This window comes from Onychomys torridus, chromosome 17 (assembly GCF_903995425.1).
Source record: "Onychomys torridus chromosome 17, mOncTor1.1, whole genome shotgun sequence".
NCBI classification, from domain to species: Eukaryota; Metazoa; Chordata; class Mammalia; order Rodentia; family Cricetidae; genus Onychomys; species Onychomys torridus.
In genome coordinates, this window is record NC_050459.1 from 52030708 (window position 1) to 52051259 (window position 20552).

Consider the following 20552-nt stretch of genomic DNA (forward strand, 5'->3'; position numbering starts at 1 on the left):
ATGAATGTAGATGAAATTCTAAACAATCTTAGTAAATAAGAAACACAGAGCCAAATACAGAGGTAAATAGCCAAAGAGATCAGAGACTCACTACTACCTTCTCTTACCACCTTGTGGTCATCAATTCCCCAGAGAGAGTTTCTTCCTGCCTGACTTGTGTTTGTATTGCCTTACTTTTCTGCCTTCTCATTGGCTCTAAACCCAACCACATGACTTCCCCATCTCTGCCTCTCTATACACACACCTCCAGGTCTCTATATGATTGGTACTGGGATTAAAGGCTAGTCTCACCACGCTTGGCTGTGTCCTTGACCACACAGAAACTCTGCCTGCCACGTGATCGGGTTAAAGGCTTGTGCTACCACTTTTCTTCCTGGCTAGCTGTGACCTTTGATCTTCAGGCAAACTTTATTTATTAATATACAAATAAAATCACATTTCAGTACAAATAAAATATCACCAAACCTGAGCTGTGATCTCTCTTAATAAAAGCAGAGAGATTATAGAATGGTGGACAGAGGGCAGATAGCATTGGAGAGATCACAATGTAAAAACCTGTTATCTGGACAATATTCCCCACAAGAAAACTCTAAGATAGCAACAAACATAAAATTCTAAATATAATAAAAAAACAATTTTATGACATGTAAGTATATCATAAAAACAGAGGTTTTTTTTTTTTTTTAACAAGGTCTATTTTAATTTATTTTATCTTAAAAAATAAAATCAACTTTGGAAGAAAGGCGATGAGCATTTGTTTAAGGTACTATAATCATTCTATCTAATTATGTCTGCATTCATCAACAGTGGACCAGTCATAAAAATCACCTATAATGCCAGGTCTGGCCTTATATTTGAAAGTGTTTTTTAGTAGAAATGTTTCATGTTTTGTTTTGGGGGTTTTTTTGTTTTGTTTTGTTTAGCAGAGAATTGTAAATACAACTTTAGAAGTAATTTCTCTTTCTTGTAGGATGTTCTCTATTTCTCTTTCAATTTCTGCATCTCTGGGGACTTCATTATAGGAACTCTATTGCTGATCTCTTCCCCTGCATTGCCCTCAGAGGCCACCTGAGACACTTCTAGGTATATTGCTTTAGAGTCTCGCTTTTTGTAGCTGCCAAGGTCGCAACTTTGGCATAACCTCTCAAATGTCTGGGCCTTGCTCCCTTTGCTGGTACGCTGTGCTTTTGTGCTTTCTTCATATTTAACCTGGCTCTCACAGGCCAGTGCCCCTATCTTCTGTTTATGTTTTTGCTCTTTGGTCTTGGCATTTCACAATGTGCAAATCTTCTTTCCAAACAATAAGTGCTGCTGACATAGGATGCAAATGCAGTTTGTTTTCTTCGAATTTCATTATTCTGGTGTCTGCCTTCTTCCCAATCTATTGCAGGATAACTTCCTTATGAGCAGCTGAGTTCTCCAGTTTCCAAATAAAACTAAAATTATAGTTATGTTCAAAGTAAGCTTCATATATATGGCAACATACTTACAGTCTTTCTTTAGATATTCATAAAACATCAAAGTTCTATTTTTTTGTTACCCAATATTTCTTAGAAAAACTACACTTACTTATTCTTATTTAGTGATTTGGAAGTAATTCTTGATATTTCACATATACAAACCTATGTAGATTGTTAAATATGCCAATACATATAAGCATGAAGAATGTGTGATAGATAAATCTATATTGTGCTCTTGAAAAATATAAAAAAAAAGAATGGTTAGCTATACATATTGTTGTATGTATTTTTATAAATTAACTTTTTTTTGTTGTTTTTCCAAGAAAGAATTTCTCTGTGTAACTTTAGAGGCTGGCCTCAAACTCAGATCTGCCTGTCTCTGCCTCCCAAGTGCTAAGATTAAAGGTGTGTGCCACCACCACCTGACATAAATTAACCTTTCTAAGACACAATTACAAACAGGTGTTTATGAATTTGTGAGCATCTAATATAGAATTATACATTAAGTGTAATATGATTGGTCAACATTTATAAATTAAAATATGATAAAGGTGAGTTAAAATTAAGGAAGTATTACAAAACAAACTTTTTTATTTAATTTTCACTAAATTGATGTTTTTATGGACATAAAAATGTTAAAAACCTTAGGACTATTAATTTTCCACAATATTAATTGCTTGTGCTTACATGAACTAAAGGCAGTAGTAAAAATAATTATATCATAATGTAATCTCTTTTACTATAATTCAGCTATGCAAATTAGCATCCCCATTCATAATTCTGAAAAACAACAATGTATATTAATATATGTACATTGTAATTTATTTGGGCATTACAAATATGCAAATGTATGTCTAAATAAATTAGCTCTCTTTAGTCTGTTCAGGGATTGAATTTCAGCAGTTCAAATGCAGTGACTAAAAGCCAGATGTGGCAAAATTTAAATAATTGCAAGAGTAAGTGTTTTATGTCCAATCCTACTTGTGTGTTCCTCATCTATAAACTCTATGGAAACATTTGGTCTTTACTATACATAAAATATACAAACACTAAAAACAGATTAACAAACCTGGTATTAAAATGCTCAAAGAATGTCAAGTTTCAACTTGCTTTCTTTGTGTTCTATGATGGAATCACTACCTTAAATACAAGTTGTTGTTGTTGTTGATTTTTCCCTTTAGCATACATTTCAATTGTCTGGATGAATTTCAGTCATTTAATTTTTTGGTCACTTTAAAAAATGGAAATGCTAATGAGAACCATAGGTGAGACAAGAGCAAGGTACTTTTAAATGATGGTATAAAAACTAGCGAACATCAAATTCTATGTAGGCAGGCTACTTCACAGCCAAGGACAGGAAGGACTCATAATTCTTTGCAGGGAACTCTGAAAGACCTGGTCACAATCTATTACTGTCAATTTGGTGGTGAGTGAGTGTCGGGCAACACTGGGCAAACTCCATCTTTCACTTTGATCCCTATCGTTCCGATGATTTGAACTACATCAAAGATCGCAATAGAAGTTGAAGCACATGAGTAATTCCTCTCTGGAAAGGAATATGTGGACTGTCCTTCTGGGAATATCTAAAGCCAAAATTGAGTATAATGTTCCTCCACTGTGGTTTGAGGACGGCTGTGCTCTTGAGAGGACTGACCTAAAACATTTTTTTTGAGGTTCATTAGAAAATAAAAGTGGGAGAAATAAATAAACCACTAGAAGGACTGGAAGGAAGTGATAAAGTTCAAGTTTTCCTGCATAATAAAAGCCAATTCACAATCCAAGGTTTATTTGAAAACAGGATTGTGACCTCATTGCTATAGGGCAAGATAGCCAAGAGCCAAGGTAAACATAAATGGCGGTTTAGTGGGCAGCAGACTTTCTTATCTGATAAAACTCTAGGCAGACAAGAAAATCTGAAAAAGCACTTTGAGAAACATCATCTAGCACTGACAAGAGACGGATGAAATAATCTGATCTTATCCTGTCTTCTGGTGAGGGCATTAGTGCTTACTCACTGTGTGCCTGGCACCAGCCCAGATCTTTCAGAAATGACTTTTAAAATCTCAGACACTGTGTGAAAATACTTAAAAATTGAAAATAGAACTACCATCTACTGCATCAGTTCTATGATGGGGTATACATCCCAAAGAAATCAAGCTAGTGCTCCAAAAAGACATATACACTATCCAGGATTCTGCAGCCCTTTTCACAACTATGAAGAAATGGAAACAGCCAAAGTGTCCATCAACTGGTGACGGAGAAATAAAATGTGGCATGTACACAATGGACTATTATTTAGCTGCCACAAGATCAAAATCCAGCCCCTTGACTGTTCTGATTGATAAGGACATACCACAACTGCTTCAAGTCAAGCCTTACTCTTGAAGATTTTCCTCAGTTGTTCTTATATATTGCTGCATTTCTGCTTGTTGTCTATGTGAACACGTTTTTGTTTGTTGTTTGTTTTGAAATCACTGTCACTATCAAGGATGGCTGTGCTCCTGAGTAGATGGATCAATTACTACTAACTCTCCTTTTTCCTCCATCTCACTGGAAGATAAAATTAATTAATTAATCAATCAATCAATCAATAATTAATTAATAGATAAATAAATCCCTGGAAAAAAGTGATAAAAGTCAAGTCATTCAATGCCACTGTCCTTCTTTTATAATTCCAGAAATTTTGTAAAGTCTTAAAAAGTTATTATAAGACATTTTAGATAAAAAGATGACAAAAATGGTTATTAAAATGCTCAGCAAGTTGTGCATTGCAACATGCATCACTGATACATAAATAGTGATAGAGATTGTCTGCCAATCACTTTCCATTTCCCAAAAAAAGGTTCTTACTTTTTTAAGTATTTGCTTTCCTTCTGAGTCTGTATTACCTCACTCAGGATGATATTTTCTAGTTCCATCCATTTGCCTGAAAATTTCATGATGTCGTTGTTTTTCTCTGCTAAGTAGTACTCCATTGTGCATATTTACCACATTTTCTTAATTCATTCTTCAGTTGAGGGGCATCTAGGCAGTTTCCAGGTTTTGGCTATTACAAATGATGCTGCTATGAACATAGTTGAGCAGGTGTCCCTGTGGTATGATTGAGCATTCCTTGGATATATGCCTAAGAGTGGTTTAGCTGGGTCTTGAGGAAGACTGATTCCCAATTTTCTGAGAAACTGCCACACTGATTTCCAAAGTGGCTGTACAAATTTGCACTTTTACAACAGTGGAGGAGTGTTTCCCTTGCTCCGCATGCTCTAGAACATAAGCTATCTGCAGTGCTTTTGATCTTAGCCATTCTGAAGGGTGTAAGATGGTATCCCAGAGTTGTTTTGATTTGCAGTTCCCTGATGACTAAGGATGCTGAGTATTTCCTTAAATGCCTTTTGGTCATTTGAAATTCTTCCTTTGAGAATTCTCCATTTAGCTCTATAGTCTGATGGGTGATGTCATTCTGCATGCTGTAAAAACATGTTGCTCTGATTGATTGACCAATAAAGCTGTTTGGTCAATGGTAAGGCAGAATAAAGTTAGGTGGGTCGTTCTTAAGAGAGAGAGAGAGGAAGGAAGAAGACAGAGCAAGGGAGATTCTGTTACCTGCCACCAGAAGAAGTAAAAGTACCAGTAAGCCATGAGTTTTGTGCATGGTGACAGATACAGATTTTTTTTTTTTTTGCAATCTTCTACATGTTGACATCCAGTTATGCCAGCACCATTTGTTGAAGATGCTTTCTTTTTTCCATTGTAAAGTTTTGGCTTCTTTGTCAAAAATCAGGTGTTCATAGGTGTGTGGGGGTAATGTCAGAGTCTTCAACTTGATTCCATTGGTCCATATGTCAGTTTTTATACCAATACCAAGCTGGTTTTATTACTATAGCTCTATAATAGAGATTGAGGTCATGGATGGTTATACCTCCAGAGGTGGCTTTGTTTTACAGGATTCTTTTAGCTACCCTGGGTTTTCTGTTTTTCCAAATGAAGGGGAGTATTGTTCATTCCAGGTTTGTGAAGAATTGTGTTGGGATTTCAATGGTGATTGCATTGAATTTATAGATTACTTTTGGTAAGAGTGCCATTTTTAACATGTTAATCCTACCTATCCATGAGCATGGGAGATCGTTCCATCTCTGATATCTTCTTCAGTTTCTTTCTTCAGAGACTTAAAGTTCTTGTCATACAAGTCTTTCACTTGCTTAGAGTTACCCCAAGGTATTTTGTATTATTTGTGGCTATTATAAAGGGTGATGTTTCTCTGATTTCTTTCTCAGCCCATTTATCATTTGTATATGGGAGGGCTACTGATTTTGTTGAGTTAATCTTGTATCCTGTCACATTACTGAAGGTGTTTATCAGCTGTAGGAGTTCCCTGGTAGAATTTTTGAGGTTACTTATGTACACTATCATATCATCTGCAAGTAGTGAAAGTTTGACTTCTTCCTTTCCAGTTTCTATCCCCTTGATCTCCTTTTGTTGTCTTATTGCTCTAGCTAGAACTTCAAGTACTATATTGAATAAATATGGGGAGAGCAGACAGCCTTGCTTTTTCCTGATTTTAGTGGAATCACTAATGATTTACCAAAATTTCCAAATTCAGGGCAAAGAATTTTCACACAGCATCAATTCAAGCTTTTAAGCATGTATTTCCTCTTTTTATGTTATATTTTTTCTTCCTCTCTTTTTTTCTGTATATCCCTCTCATTTTATTCTGTGTATGTATATAAGTATGTATGCATGGATGCATGTAAATAACTGACATTTACTGATTCTTAAGAACTAATGGAAAGCTGAAATATGTCCAATTATTAAAAAATATGACTCAGTGATTTCTTTAAAATTTATTTTTCCTTTTTGGCTCTATACAGTTCATTTGTGTGTTATTCTTAATTATACTCTTTTTAATCAGAGGTAGGTCCTCAGTCTTTGTTTTACTTATAAGCCTGATTTTACTTGAAAAGTACAAATCATTTGGAGCATGGTATACTTCAACCTCTATGTCTCTGGTGTTTCCTCACAATTACATTTAGGTTATACATTTTTGTTCACAGTACCACAAAAGCTGAAGGTGTAGCAGTTACCATCAACAGGCTCCTTGACCTGTACCATACTTGCATTTGTTATTAATTAGAAGTATGTGGGAGATAATTCTAGCCACTGAGTGAAATCCCTGGATGGACCTGATGAGTTTATTATTACCAGAATAGCTACTAACTAGGGGCTTTACTAGTTTCCTTTTATTCTAAATATACTAATGATATTTTCCCTGAAAGTGAAAATTTTCTTTCCATACTGTTTTCATTAATTTATTATTTCCATGTATATTTACCTCCATGTATATAATGTGTGTCTCTACACCTATATATTCACCAATTTATGTGCCCATTTATGTAACTGCATAAAAAGCATTCATTTAGGCCTGGCGAGATTTCTTAGTGGTTAACAGTACAGCCTTACCCTCTCTGAAGAGTGGAAGAGGGGTAGGACTGGAGAAGGTGTGTTGAGGCTCCGGAGAAGCGGAGGGAGGGGGAACTGCAATAGGTATGTAAAATGAACAAAAACTTTTTTTTAAATGATTTTTTTTTAAAAAGTACAGGCTGCTCTAGAAAAGAGCCTAGGTTTGTTTCCCAGCACCTGCATTGACCAGGTCACAACCCCCCAAAACCCCAGTTCCTAGAGCCTTGCCACCCTCTTCCAGCCTTTCCTGGCACCTACATTCACTTACACATGCTGGCACATAAACATAATTAAAAATAAATCTTTGAAGGCAGTATACTCACTCAAGTAGCTCAAGTTACAGCTGAACTGAAAGTTTGAGAATTCTCCTATCTCTGCTTACAGTTCCTTCCTTCATCAATGAGGAGGTTGATATATTTGCTTGGCTGCATATACAGGATTGATCGCATTGCCTTTTGTAACACAGCACTTAATGACACAAGTGTCCTGTGCATTCCTAAAATATCCTCAGTCCTGTGCTAACTGGCTTCAGTTACCTCATACTTATGTACCCCAAAGCCCCTCATTCTCTTTTGAACTGTCTCACTATCTTGCTTACTCTTCTATTGCCATGATAAAACATCATGACCAAATCAATTTATAAAAGAAAACATTTAACTTGGGGGATTACAGTTCCAAAGACTGGAATCCATGACCATAATGGTGGCAGCATGGCAACAGGCAGGCATGGCACTAGAGAAGTATCTGAGAATCTGCATCTTATCTGTAAGCATAAAGCAGAGAGGCCTAACTTGGAATGACTTGGGCTTTTGAAACCTCAATGATCACCTCCAGTGATATCCCCCCTCCAACCAGACCACACTTCCTAATCTTTCCCAAAGAGTTCCACCAACTGGAGACCAAGTATTCAAGCATATGAACATGGCAGGTGTGCATTCTTATCCAAACACCACACTCACTGGATTTCAAAGTCCGAACTGCGCTCTTGGCTCTGGTCCATATAATCAGAGGTAGTAGTGGTCCTTAAAGCTCTCAAGGCCTTCTATGCCTTCCCAGTCTTAACCAGGTCTCTTCCTTTTTTCCTTTCTTCTTTTTAGTTATTCTTTGTGTCTATCACATCATGCATCTCCATCCCATTCATTTCTTGGTCCCTTCATATTCACCCTTTGCTCTTGCATTCTCCCACCAAAACTAAAATAAAATAAAATAAAATTTAAGAGACAAAAGGGAAAAAAAGAAAATAAAAAAATCAATCTCATCATGCAAGCTATGGTGTCATGCAGTGAGCCATGCACTAAACCCTTTTGTCCATTTATCTTTACTTGCAAGTGTTCTTTGCTAAGTGTCATTGGTCTGGTTTGAGGCCTCTGGTTTCTGCTACACTATCGATGCTGTTTTCTCACTGGGACTTCTCTTGGTTATCCTGCTGTTGCCTTGTATTGTAGAAATCCTACAGCTTTGGGTATGCAGGACCATTAATCAGAACTTCTGATCCAACTGAGACTTCCTTCCCACTCTGATTCTATCCTTCGCCATATCCCTACATGCTGGGTCAATATTCTTTCTCAGGGGATAATAAAAGAGCAGCAAATAGGCTAGAGAAAGAAATACATAAGTAGTCATTAGTCTCCCTTGAAGTATTGTAGGACTCTACAAAGAGGTATTGGATAATCTATCATAAGTATGTTTTTGGGTAATACATTAATTTTATTTTTACCCTAGAGTTATTTTATTGGATTTTTATTATCCCCAAATCACATACATATATAAATGGCACATGATATTATTACCTACCATTTCTCTCCTTAATCTTCCTCCCAATTTCCTCCCCAAATATGTTATCTTCCTTACACATTCAAGTCATTGTCTTATGCCTCTTCCTCCTCTCCCTCCTTCTCTTCTTCCTCCCCCTCCAACTCCTCTTCTTCTTAATGGATAACCCACTAAGTCCAATTGGTTCTGCCTACACTCTGCATGAGTGTGGATCTACGCCCAAGAGTATGAGAATCCTACCAGAAGCCACATTTTCAAAGACCTTCACTCTCCTAGCAACCACAAACTGCCAAGATACAATCAGATTCATTTGCATCTTTCAAATTTTGTGATGTGAACCAGGAAGTAGATTCTTTGGGCTGCCTCAATTTTTATTCCTTCTAGTTCCATTCAGCAATACAAAACTCCGGTAGAAGTCTAACACGGAATGAGGATGGACTGTACCAATTTGCCCTCTGACTTTCTCTTCATATCATTACTTCTGCTTAAATAGACATCTTGACTGAATACCACAGCACTGGAATATAACTGCTTACAGCATTCTTCTACCTTTCATCATCATCATCATCATATTATTATTATTATTATTATTATTATTATTGTTATTATGTGTTTTAATTTTACACATTAGCTATGGGTTCCCCTGTCCTCCCCACCTTCCCCCAGCCCCTCTCCTCCATTCCCATGTCCTCCAGGATCAAGGCACCCCTGGGGATTCATTTAAACCTGGTGGATTCAGTACAGGCAGGTCCAGTCCCCTCCTTCCAGGCTGAGCAAAGTGTCCCTGTGTAAGCCCAAGGTTCCAAACAGCCAGCTGATGCACTAAGGACAGGTCCCGGTCCCACAGCCTGGGTGCCTCCCAAACAGATCAAGCTATTCAATTGTCTCACTTATCCAGAGGGCTTGATCCAGCTGGGGGCTCCAAAGCCTTTGGTTCATAATTCATGTGCTTCCATTCGATTGGCTATTTGTTCCTGTGCTTTTTGCAATCTTGGATTCAACAATTCACACTCTTACAGTCCCTCCTCTTTCTCGCCAATAGGACACATGGAGCTCCACCTGGGGCCTGGCTGAGGATCTCTGTATCCACTTACATTAGTTTATGGATGAGAGTTCCAGCATGACTGTTAGGGTGTTTAGTCATCTGATCACCAGACTAGGTCAGATCAGGCTTTCTCTCGACCATTGCCAGCAGTCTACAGAGGATATATCATTTTGGATTTCTGGGGACCTCTCCAGCACTCTGCCTATTTCTGTTCTCATGTGGTCTTCATTTATCATGGTCTGTTATTCCTTGTTCTCCCTTTCTGTTCTTGATCCAGCTGGGATCTCCTGCTCCCCTAAACTTTCTTTCCCTCAAATCTTGCCCTGCATTACTCCCACTGTCGTCCAGGTTGTTCATGCAGATCTCATCCATTTCTCTGTCATTGGGTGATCCCTGGGTCTTTCCTAGGGTCCCGTTTTCTAGGTAGCCTCCCTAGAGTTGTGTAGGAGTCTAGTCATCTTTGTTTTACATATAGTATCCTAAGAACTGTGCCTTCTCTCCTTTTTAGTCAAAAGATTGTTACAACTCTGGTTTTATGGCCATAGAATACTACATTTTATTTTGTGTTTAACCTATATATGCTACTATATGCTTACTAAAGTCTTTTTACTAAATCTACACTTTCTAAAATCTTGTAGGCAGTGTCTGTTCCTGCTGAGATCTTGTTACTTAAATCCAGCATAAGCCAGAAACCAGGATTTCAAAGTAAGAATATAAAAGTGTGTTGCTCAGGCTTTGGCAGAAACAGAGATAACTTATTTGCTGAGGGGATAGGCAAATCTATATATTGAGGTTTATCATATTTCCTGAAGCTGTCAAAAGTCTTAGCAGAGGGTTACAATATAGTAGTTGTTATCTGAGCAACGTAGGTGATAACAGTGTGTGCTTATGTTACCTCCTACCAGAGGTAGTCTATAGAAAATACGAATTCATTAATTAGATTTCATAATCAATGACATAATTGATTATAATTCAATTAGAATCAAAATATGTGATGAAACCTTTCAGCAAAACTCTGGTTAGAGATAAAGACTAAGTCTAGGACACGATGTTTCAAAGAAAAATAAATTCCTTAAGATACTTCAATGAAAAATGCCAATTATTTTAAATTAAGAATATTGCTGCCGGATGGTGTTGGTACATGCCTGTAATCCCAGCACTTGGGAGGCAGAGGCAGGTGGATCTCTGTGAGTTCAAGGCCAGCCTGGGCTACAGAGTGAGATCCAAGAAAGGCACAAAGCAACACAGAGAAACCCTGTCTAGAAAAAAAACAAATAAACAAAAAAAGAATATTGCTGGCACAGGGTTAATGAACAAGGATAAAAGTATGGCTGGACCAGAACAATGCATGTGCTGGCAGCACTAAGGGACTTGTGAGATTTTAAACTCACAGGAAGTTAGGGAGGAAAAAGATGAGATAGTGGGTTATGGGGGAAGTTGAGAGGAAAGGGTGCAATTTGAACAAAGTATATTATATTTATGCATGACATTCTCAAACAATAAATAAAAAATAGCCCACAAAATATGTAAGCAGAATCAATCCTCCAAATGTCCCTTACATGCTTTGTCATTATTATCATATTTTTTTATTATAACTTCATCTTGGACTTCTCACAGCTGACTTTTTCCTTATCCTTATAATTCAATTTAGACAGAAATAGAGTCTGATTATAGCAAGATCTCCTTGAAGAAGATAGGGTGTATAAATTGGAACTTTGAGAAAGTAACTGTCACTATTCCATTGCATATGAAGCAATGTGTATTGGAGTGAAATTTAAGACTGAAAACAGGTTCATTGGCAATGGTGCGTTCACTTAGGATACATAATTTACTGTGTGGTGCACAATCTTTTAGGAGTGGTGGTAAAATCTGCTAGTTTGCCTAATTAAATCTTAGATTTAATGATGACTATATTAAACATGGTTAAAATACCAAACCTTCTCATGTATATTATAGAGTGTGATATGGAGTCTTACAAGGATGAAATATGGAATTAGGTATGTTAGTTTATTTTTGCAACCACTATGTGTATTTTCAAAATTTTCTTGGGTGCTTGATAACGCAACAAAACAGAGAACATTAGGATCTCTGGAGAGGTCTGTGAGATTAAAGGCATAGAAAATAATTCATCAATACAACCAAGCTTTCCAATTTCAGATGAAATAAATGATACCAGAATGATGGAAAGAAGGTGAAAAGGGCCAAATTGAAGCTCCCACAATTGCTGTGCCTCTAACAAGGTAGTAAACCTAACTCAATTATTCATTTCTACAACAATTACAAGAGGAAGTGCCGTCATTAGAGATGTGAAAGGTGAATGGACATTGATTTGTGTTATATCCCCATTAAACACTCCTGCTTGCCAAAAAGGTAAGTGAGTCATGGATGGGGCCATAAATTTGTAGAATTTTAATTATTAGGTTACAATTGTAACTTCATTTCTAAAACAATCAGGATGTTAAGTGTTTGCCAGACTCCTCCTTATTTTCTGCACCCATTCCAGCTAGGGAGAATCTAAGAAAGTCAGACATGTTTCCTACAGCAAATACATGTCATGTGCCTGTTTGGTTCAAAATAACAACCACCTGAAACCAAAGCTTTTTCATCCCTGAGTAACATTTGCCCATTCTGTACTGACTAAACTTCTTGAGATGGTGGCCGATTCCCTTGCTTTATCCAACTACAAATGAGCTTTGTGTTGTTACTGTTTAGTATGTTAGTTAGTTAGTTAGTTAGTTAGTTAGTTAGTTAGTTAGTTAGTTTGAGTATGTAAAGCAGCCATGTAATAGAGGGAAACTTCATATGCACTATGCAACCCTGGCTGGCCTGGCAACTGGGACTCCTGCCTCCATTTCCCAAAAGCAGGAGCTACTATGCCCTCCTTCAAATAGGCTTTATTTATACTTTATCAAACGATCTTCACTTTTTTCATAGTTTTTTTTTTTTCCTGTCAAATCCACCAAAAGAATTTCATGCATAAGTTGCTGAAAGCCCAGCCTTTGATGGGATGCCTTTCTGTTTCTGGCTCAGAAAGTCAATTACAGACTGAAAATCAGCAAAAACTCTGCACTCTGCATTTTCTCACTGAGTTCCTTGGCAGTAGCTCTTAGTTCCATTCCTTGGTTTTTCTGTTGCTCCTTTCCATTTTATTGAAAACCTTCCATGAATCAGTGTGGGCCAGGCTCTTTCTTTTCACTTTTATTTTTTCATGGGCTTCCCTGTTGCACATTACTGTGTTTAAAACATGCTCACCATAAAAAGCATCACAGTTATAACAGAGGCTTCAAGTGTATGTTTTGGAGAATATGCTGTTGAACCTATGACTTGGAGTTCTCTGACTAACAAAACAATTATTTGCAGAACCATTGGCCAGAACCCCAGATGCTAACTCTTAGATGCTGAAAAACATACAGGATCCTTCTTTATATAATGCGCTTGAGGATCAAATAAACCCTAAAACCTAGGGAAAATTGATCCAAAAGTTCCGTTTCTTACTTATAATACAAACAACAGAAAAACAAACAAACAAACAAACAAAAAACTCTGTTTGGTCATTCCATAAGAGAACTGAAGAAAAGGCACAACTATACTTTTTACAATAATTACACCTTGACACTTCTGTGTGTCCTCTCTTCCTGGGTCCAATCGTGCAAAACAGGAGACAATTATTCAGGGAAAGCCCAGGATTTTGTTTTGTTTTGTTTTGTTTCCTTACATTAAACTTGTGGTGAGAAAGCACTCCTTCCTTCCTAGGAGATTATCTTAGCAGGGTTTGAAAGGAACACAGGAATGCCCTAGTGAAATGTTCCTGCACTCTCCCCCATAGTGCCTTTTACACATGTTGGGTTACAAAATGAAGTGCACTTAGATTTACAGAAGAAATTCAACTTCCTCTCAGTTGGCCCTGAACTACAGAGTGGAAACTGAGTTCTTCTGGTGGACTTAAGAAACTTACAAGGGTTTTACAAATGGAAGCAAAACAGAAGAAATTAGACAACAGAACAACTACCAAAGAGATGCAGTTGAAGTGTTTGGAAGCTAGGAGAGACTCACATCTCAGGGGATATTTGTAGCCTCTAGGAGCTCAAGATAGTGCACAATGTAAACCTGTTAACGTCTTATCTTGAGATTAGCTCAATGAACTCTTAATTTACTGACCTACAGACCCAAAATGTGTGTAAACTTGTCCTGGTCTAATTAATTTCAGCCTTTGCTATAGCAGAGAGGCAAAACAAATTCAGAGGGGGATATTTATTTTTCACATAAATAGTATAGGGGATATTTATTGCTCTTGCAAAGTACCTGGGTTTAATTCCTAGCACCTACATGGCAGCTCACAACCATGTGTAATTCCAGTGCCATGGAATCTAATGCCTTTTTATGACATTCATGGACACTAGATACACATATATAAAATAGATGCACATATATACACACACACAATATATACATATATATATACACACACATACTAGATACACATTTATGCACACACACACACACACACACACACACACACACACATATATATATAGACACACACAAGTATCAGGGTGTAATTATTGTAAAAAGTATAGTTGTGCTTTTTCTTCAGTTCTATTATGGAATGACCAAACAGGGGTGGGTTTTTGTTGTTGTTGTTGTTGTTTGTTTTATAAGGAACGGAACTTTTGGATCAATTTTTCCCTATGTTTTAGGGCATATTTGATCCTCAAGTGCATTATATAAAGAAGGATCCTGTATGTTTCTCAGCATCTAGGAGTTAGCATCTGGGGATCTGGCCAATGATTCCACATGGTACACATATATACATGTGTGCAAAACACTCATATACATGAAATAATAAAATTTAAAAAATCTAAACACAGAAAGATGATTTTGAAAGATACTAAAATTGAGATGAATCCTACCAAAGCTTTACTCAAACTGTCTCAACATCAAGGTCAAAAGCCATAGAAGAATACAGAGGTACACTTGAAGGCCTCATCTTCAAAGGCTTCCTGATACATCCACGAGAACTTGTGACACTGTCATCTTCCATTCTATTAAACACAAACAAGACTGGGTATGCACAAAGACACACAACACAAATGAGGGAATCTGTTTGCTTGTGACCCCCACCAGAATCAACAAAACTATTAACGGTTATTTCACTGTGGTACTATACACACACAAAAAAAAACACAGCTCTTATCTTAGATGGATTAAGAGATCGTTTATTTTGGAGCTATTTTGTGTGACCATAGCCAGGGAGCCTAGATTTAGTTACCCCAAATTCTATGTTCCAATGTAGAAACAGTTTCATGAAGTTGTATCTATCATTTTAGAGCACCAAGAAAGCCATAAATCCAGGCAAGTTTAAAATACATTGGTGGGTACATCTGAGAAGCAACTTCAGCAAGATGGTGGAAATTCTTCTATAGGCCTTAGATGCTACCTGATGACATTCTTAGTTTTTGCATTGGTATAATCTAGTGGTATGCTAAGCTAATAGATTGCAAAAGATTTCTATTTGTCACAAGATGTGAGTTCAGAAACAGCAAAAAAAAAAAAAAAATGGCTGTTCCAGAGGGCTAGATATAGCCCAAAATATGGTAATTACCTCTAGACCTGTGACATCCCAGTCTCTTCATAGTACTGAAATTCTGTTCGGTCACTCAGTCTCTGCAGACACAGCTTCTTTCCCAGAGTTTTCTTTTACAGTACCTGACACAAATGCCATGTTGTCATAAACTCTCATTTTGTTTTCTTGCTTCTCTTATTTGGATCTTGTTCTGCATGTTTCAGTATGCTTTTGAACAACAGGAGTCATTAGCCTTTTGTCTATATTCTAAATGAGAGCTTACTTCTCCTTGAACCTCTCTACTTTCAATTTAGTGTTGCTATTCATAGACAAGTAATAGATGATTTGTCAAAATTGAGTCACTATTAAATATAGGAAGCATGTGAAAAGTTACTCTAGCTAGTAACATAAGCAAGAAATTGTGAAGCAGGGGAGTTGCAGGATTCTAGGACTCTTGAATGGTACGTGGAAAAGCTAGAGTAACAAATTTTCATAAGAGTTGAATGTGCTTGCTGAAATGCATAATCTCAGTTGGTTCAAGTAGTATTAATGTCTGTTGCAGAAGATCCTTGGGATAAAGTGAAATCGTCAAGCTAGTTCTTTGGAAGTATTAATAAGTTTAAAGAAAAAAAGTTATATACTTAAAAGGAAGATATAACTTTACTTCTGCATGTTAGAAGCTTCAGTAAGCCATGTGTATTGGACAATCCCCATATAACTGAGTTGCCTGAATATAAATAATGCCAGATAATAGAAATTAGTGCTTTTATGAGAGCTTATCTCATAGTGAAAACTCAGAGAATGGGAATATGTATAAATAGCTGGTGTACTAATTGACATTGAAAGAAAGACTTCTCTCATCACTGCTAGAATGTCCATCACATGTGCACAAGCAAAGAAGTTCTACATAACCTATTAATTCCTACAGCCATGGCTTTACAAAGACAATACATCTGCAAAAGGTAAGAATTGAGAAGCTGAAGGAATTCTAAACCCAACTATATACTCCGCTAGTCAGCTTCAGCTATCAAGTGGACACAACCCAGAGTTATCTAAGGGAGTCTGAAATGGGGCACTGCCTAGATCATGGTGGCCTCTGGGCTTGTCCATTTGGCCTTTTCTTGACTGCTAATTACATAGGAGAACCCAGCCAACTGTGGTTAGAGCCATTCTTGGAAAGATAGTCTTGAGTTGTATAAGAAATCTGGTGCTCGCTTTGGCAGCACATATACTAAAATTGGGATGATACAGAGAAGATTAGCATGGCCCCTGCGCAAGGATGACACACAAATTTGTGAAGCGTTCCATATTTTTAAAAAAATCTTTTTTTTTTTTTAAAGAAACCTGGATGATCCATAGTGAGAGCAAGCAAATAACTTTGCTCATTGTTTTCTTTTTTTTTTTTCAAGTTCCTGCCCTCCCCTCCCCCAGAGATCAGCTATAAGATGTTGGATGAAATAAAACCTCTCTTTTCCAAGTTTACTTTTAGTTATTATGTTTACCACAGCAACAGGAAGAAAAACAGGACATGTACCCAACAAGAAATATTAACTAAGGTCATGATCCTGACCAAATCTTAAATTCTATGGGATAACTCAAAATGGCCATTGTGAAGTATAAACTTTTATAGCCCCTGAATTTGCGAACGAAAAATAGAAAAAAAATTGGTCAAAAACAATTTGATCACCACAAACTTATGAGAGGTAGCTGTGATTAGATGAATTTTCCAATCACCAAAAATTAGTAGCTTGAAATGGCCCTAATCACCATTGCCTCAGGATATGGTCATAACTAGTGACCGGTTATTTATATAGGTAATGAAATCAAACTGATATTAAATAGTGTGGATGCTAACACAATACAATGTTCATACAAGATTAGGTATTTTGACAGATATGCATACACCTATGAAGAACAAAGTGTCAAAAGTAGAGGATAGCTCATTACAAGTTATGTCTAGGGATCTGGAACCCACCCACCCCTCATATATCTCAGAAACACTTTTTTCTGTGACTGTCTCCATTTCATGCTTCTCATCCCAGAACCAGCAGTCAAATTTCTGATGTAATGAAATGCACATTATAGTAGCTGGCATTTTATTGCAATGGAAATGGATATTAGCTAAATTTGCCTGGGAAACTATTATGGATGATGTAGAAAAATGTGGTTACTATCATAAACTGAATTTGATGAGAAAAAAATCTTAAAAATACATCAGAAGCTATTTTGGATTTTAATCATCTGCTAAAAATATAACTCTTAAAACTTATAATGGTAGGCTATCTCCAGAAAACAAAGTCTGAAAGATTTCTAAACATTCAAAAAATATCAGTTTGCTTTTGCCCTTCATGGGATGTGAGTGTGTTCTTAATTATTACATGTCAGTTTTCAAGTGGATTAAAGAATATCTATCCTTAAATTGTATAGTCAGTCTCTAGAGACTAAAAAACTGTTTTATTTATGTACGTTTGAACTGGATTGTGAAAAGTCTTATATCAAGTGACCAAGGCATATATTTTATGGGACCATAAACATAACTCTGTAGGCCATTACTTATTAAAACTCTACTTGCCCTTGCCACCAATAATTCTCTGTAAAGGTAGAAAAAATAAAAAGACCAACTATATCCTTATATTAAACTAAGAAAAATACACAGCTCTTAATAAAGTCTTCCTCTGTGTATTTGTTACTTTTCCTGTTGTGAGAAATTACTGTGCTGAAACAATGTAAGGAAACAAGGTTTAGTTTAGCCCCCTGGTGGCAGAGGATTTACTGTAGCATGGTGGGGAAGGCATGAGAAAGTTCCTCCTGACTATGGCAATGTGATCGGTGCTAGGGCTCCTCACATGCTGCCCAGAGCAGGAAACAAAGGTCCAGACTGAGAACAGAACCAGCTTATAACCTTGATAGACCTGCCAGAGTGACTTACCTACAACAGGCAGGAGCCACATCCCAACACTCCAAAACTCCTCCAAAATGCCAACAACTGCAAACAAATGTTCAAATGTGAAGGTCTATGTGATGAGTACATTATATTTGTAGCCAGCCAAAATAATATCATATGAAGAAAATAGAAATGAAGTGAAGACAGTCTGGCTACTGTGGCTCACAACTATCTCAGGGGAATATAGTTTGGTCAGATGGCCACTTGTGATTGGCTAAGGAAAGCTGCAGTAGTTTGCCCATCACATTCAGATTCAGGTCACTGATAATACACAGAGAAAACTTTAGAGCAAATGTACATTGAATGGAAGTTCTTTTAGATTAAATGTAGCAACTCAGTCTACTGATCTGAGTTTGAGAACATTTAACTTAAAGTCAAAATTGATTTATGTTAGCATAATCATTAATTAAAAGCTACAAACCTATTAATTTGAAGTAATTCCTGAAGTAATCAGCAAATTATTTGTTATGGAAAAGAGTAATAGAAACTCAACTGCAGAACTATCTCAAGTGAACCATTGTGCCAATCTGGTGTTATGAGCAACTGAGTGAACATTATTTTTCTCAGTATCCATTTGTCCATACTTGACATTGCTTCCTTTGGGACTAGAATCTCTAATGCTAGTGGTCTGAGATAATAGCCCAGAATGTAGATATACTATTCTGTGGCTTGTTCTGTACATATATGTTAATTTCATAAAGTCTAAACAGGTTGAACATTTCCTCTTTTTTTCACTACAACTTTTCACTGCTTTTGATTCTCTGCCAAATATAAGTGATGATAGCTGGATTTCTTGTTAAAAATAAGCTGTGAGTGGTGGCCTTTTATTTATTTCCACACTTATAAAAACAAATCCCAACATGATCTGAGAGTTTTTGTTGATTGAACTCTAAAATGGTACTCCAATTAATCATGTTATTACTTCACTTAGGTATGCCCTTTAGTATTTGAAAGGAGACATTTAAGACAAGTAATGCACTAATTGCCATGCATTCTAATTTAAGTAATAAAAATCCTCACAGAACTCTACGAAATAAACATTGATAGGCCTGTTTTTATTTTGAAATATTTAATAACACTGATCACACATATATTATAGTCCATTAGACTTTGGAATGTCTTAGCTATATAATTCATTATCATTCTCCATTAATGGTCAGGACACTATAATTTTTTTAAAAGTAAACTTATGCTCACTAGACCTAATTAATCTAATCACTAACCTAGTGATTTCTTTGTATTTTGGTCAGATAGTCATTGGCTAGGAGTTTGTTTCTTGTAAATTTTGTCTGTATAACACCTTTGCTAATCTACTTCTGCTCTAGTTAAACATGTACTCAATCATGTATGATCGTAATAAGTCTTGGTGTCATTCTCTGCTGCACAATCAAAAGCCAATCACAGTCATCATCTAGCCCAGATAGCCGATGACTGAGTCCAAACTAAATCCCGAGCAATAAGTTTAGGTCTTCTCTCTGTAACAAATGCTGTCTATATACAGTCAGCTAATTTTAGTTGGAAAGTATTCCAACCACAGATAGGAAAAAAGTCAACCTGAAATGAATATATAAAGTCATTGTTCATTATAAAGAATACAGTACAGCAACTACATGTATGGTATTTACATCATTCTGGGTCTTTTAAGTAATTTGAAGATGATTCAATAAGAGAGTTTACAAAAATATACTAGGCCATGTCACGTTGATTTGTGGTCTGCTGGAAAGCTTCAGAATGATTGCCCTACAGCTCCTCAGGGTCACCTCTCCATTATTCCAAACCTTTGAATCATGAGCAATCTAAGGCAGATTGAGATCTACATAGTAGACACAAAGCCTTCAATGGGTGCTACAACTAGACTCTTGTTGATATCTTTATTCCAACCTTTAAAGCTCCATTGGTTCCTGTGTGTCCCTAAAGAACCATCCAGAAAACTCCCTGCATCCTTTCCCAAGTCCATAATATTATATCAACTATTGCTTAAATCAGCAAGATTTGACTTCTATTGTTGAAACCTGCAAAAGTCAAATCTGAATATCCCTTTTAGGGTATTTTTCTCTTCATAAACTAAAGTCACTAGCATAAGGCTCTCTCAATCTTGACATAAAAACAAAGAAATAAAGATAACAAAATAAACAGAAATATCTTCTTTAATAAGGATTCATTTTTTTCCTACATAGGATTTGTAGAGTAGCTGACAAATTTTGAATTACATTCTGTAGTTATTTTCACTATTACTTTATATTGTAGATTTACATAAAGGGTAAGAATTATTAGTTTATGATGGAAGTGGATGCAGAGATCCTCGGCCAGGCC

The 20552-nt window shown here is 36.5% G+C and overlaps 1 non-coding gene and 1 pseudogene across 1 annotated transcript; both read left to right on the forward strand.

Annotated features, from left to right (window-relative positions):
* LOC118597763 overlaps window positions 1-20552 on the forward strand; it is a 136683-nt pseudogene that overhangs the window by 55068 nt on the left and 61063 nt on the right.
* Window positions 16503-16609, forward strand: LOC118569230. The gene has a single exon (XR_004943026.1). It is a non-coding gene; the product is annotated as a U6 spliceosomal RNA (small nuclear RNA).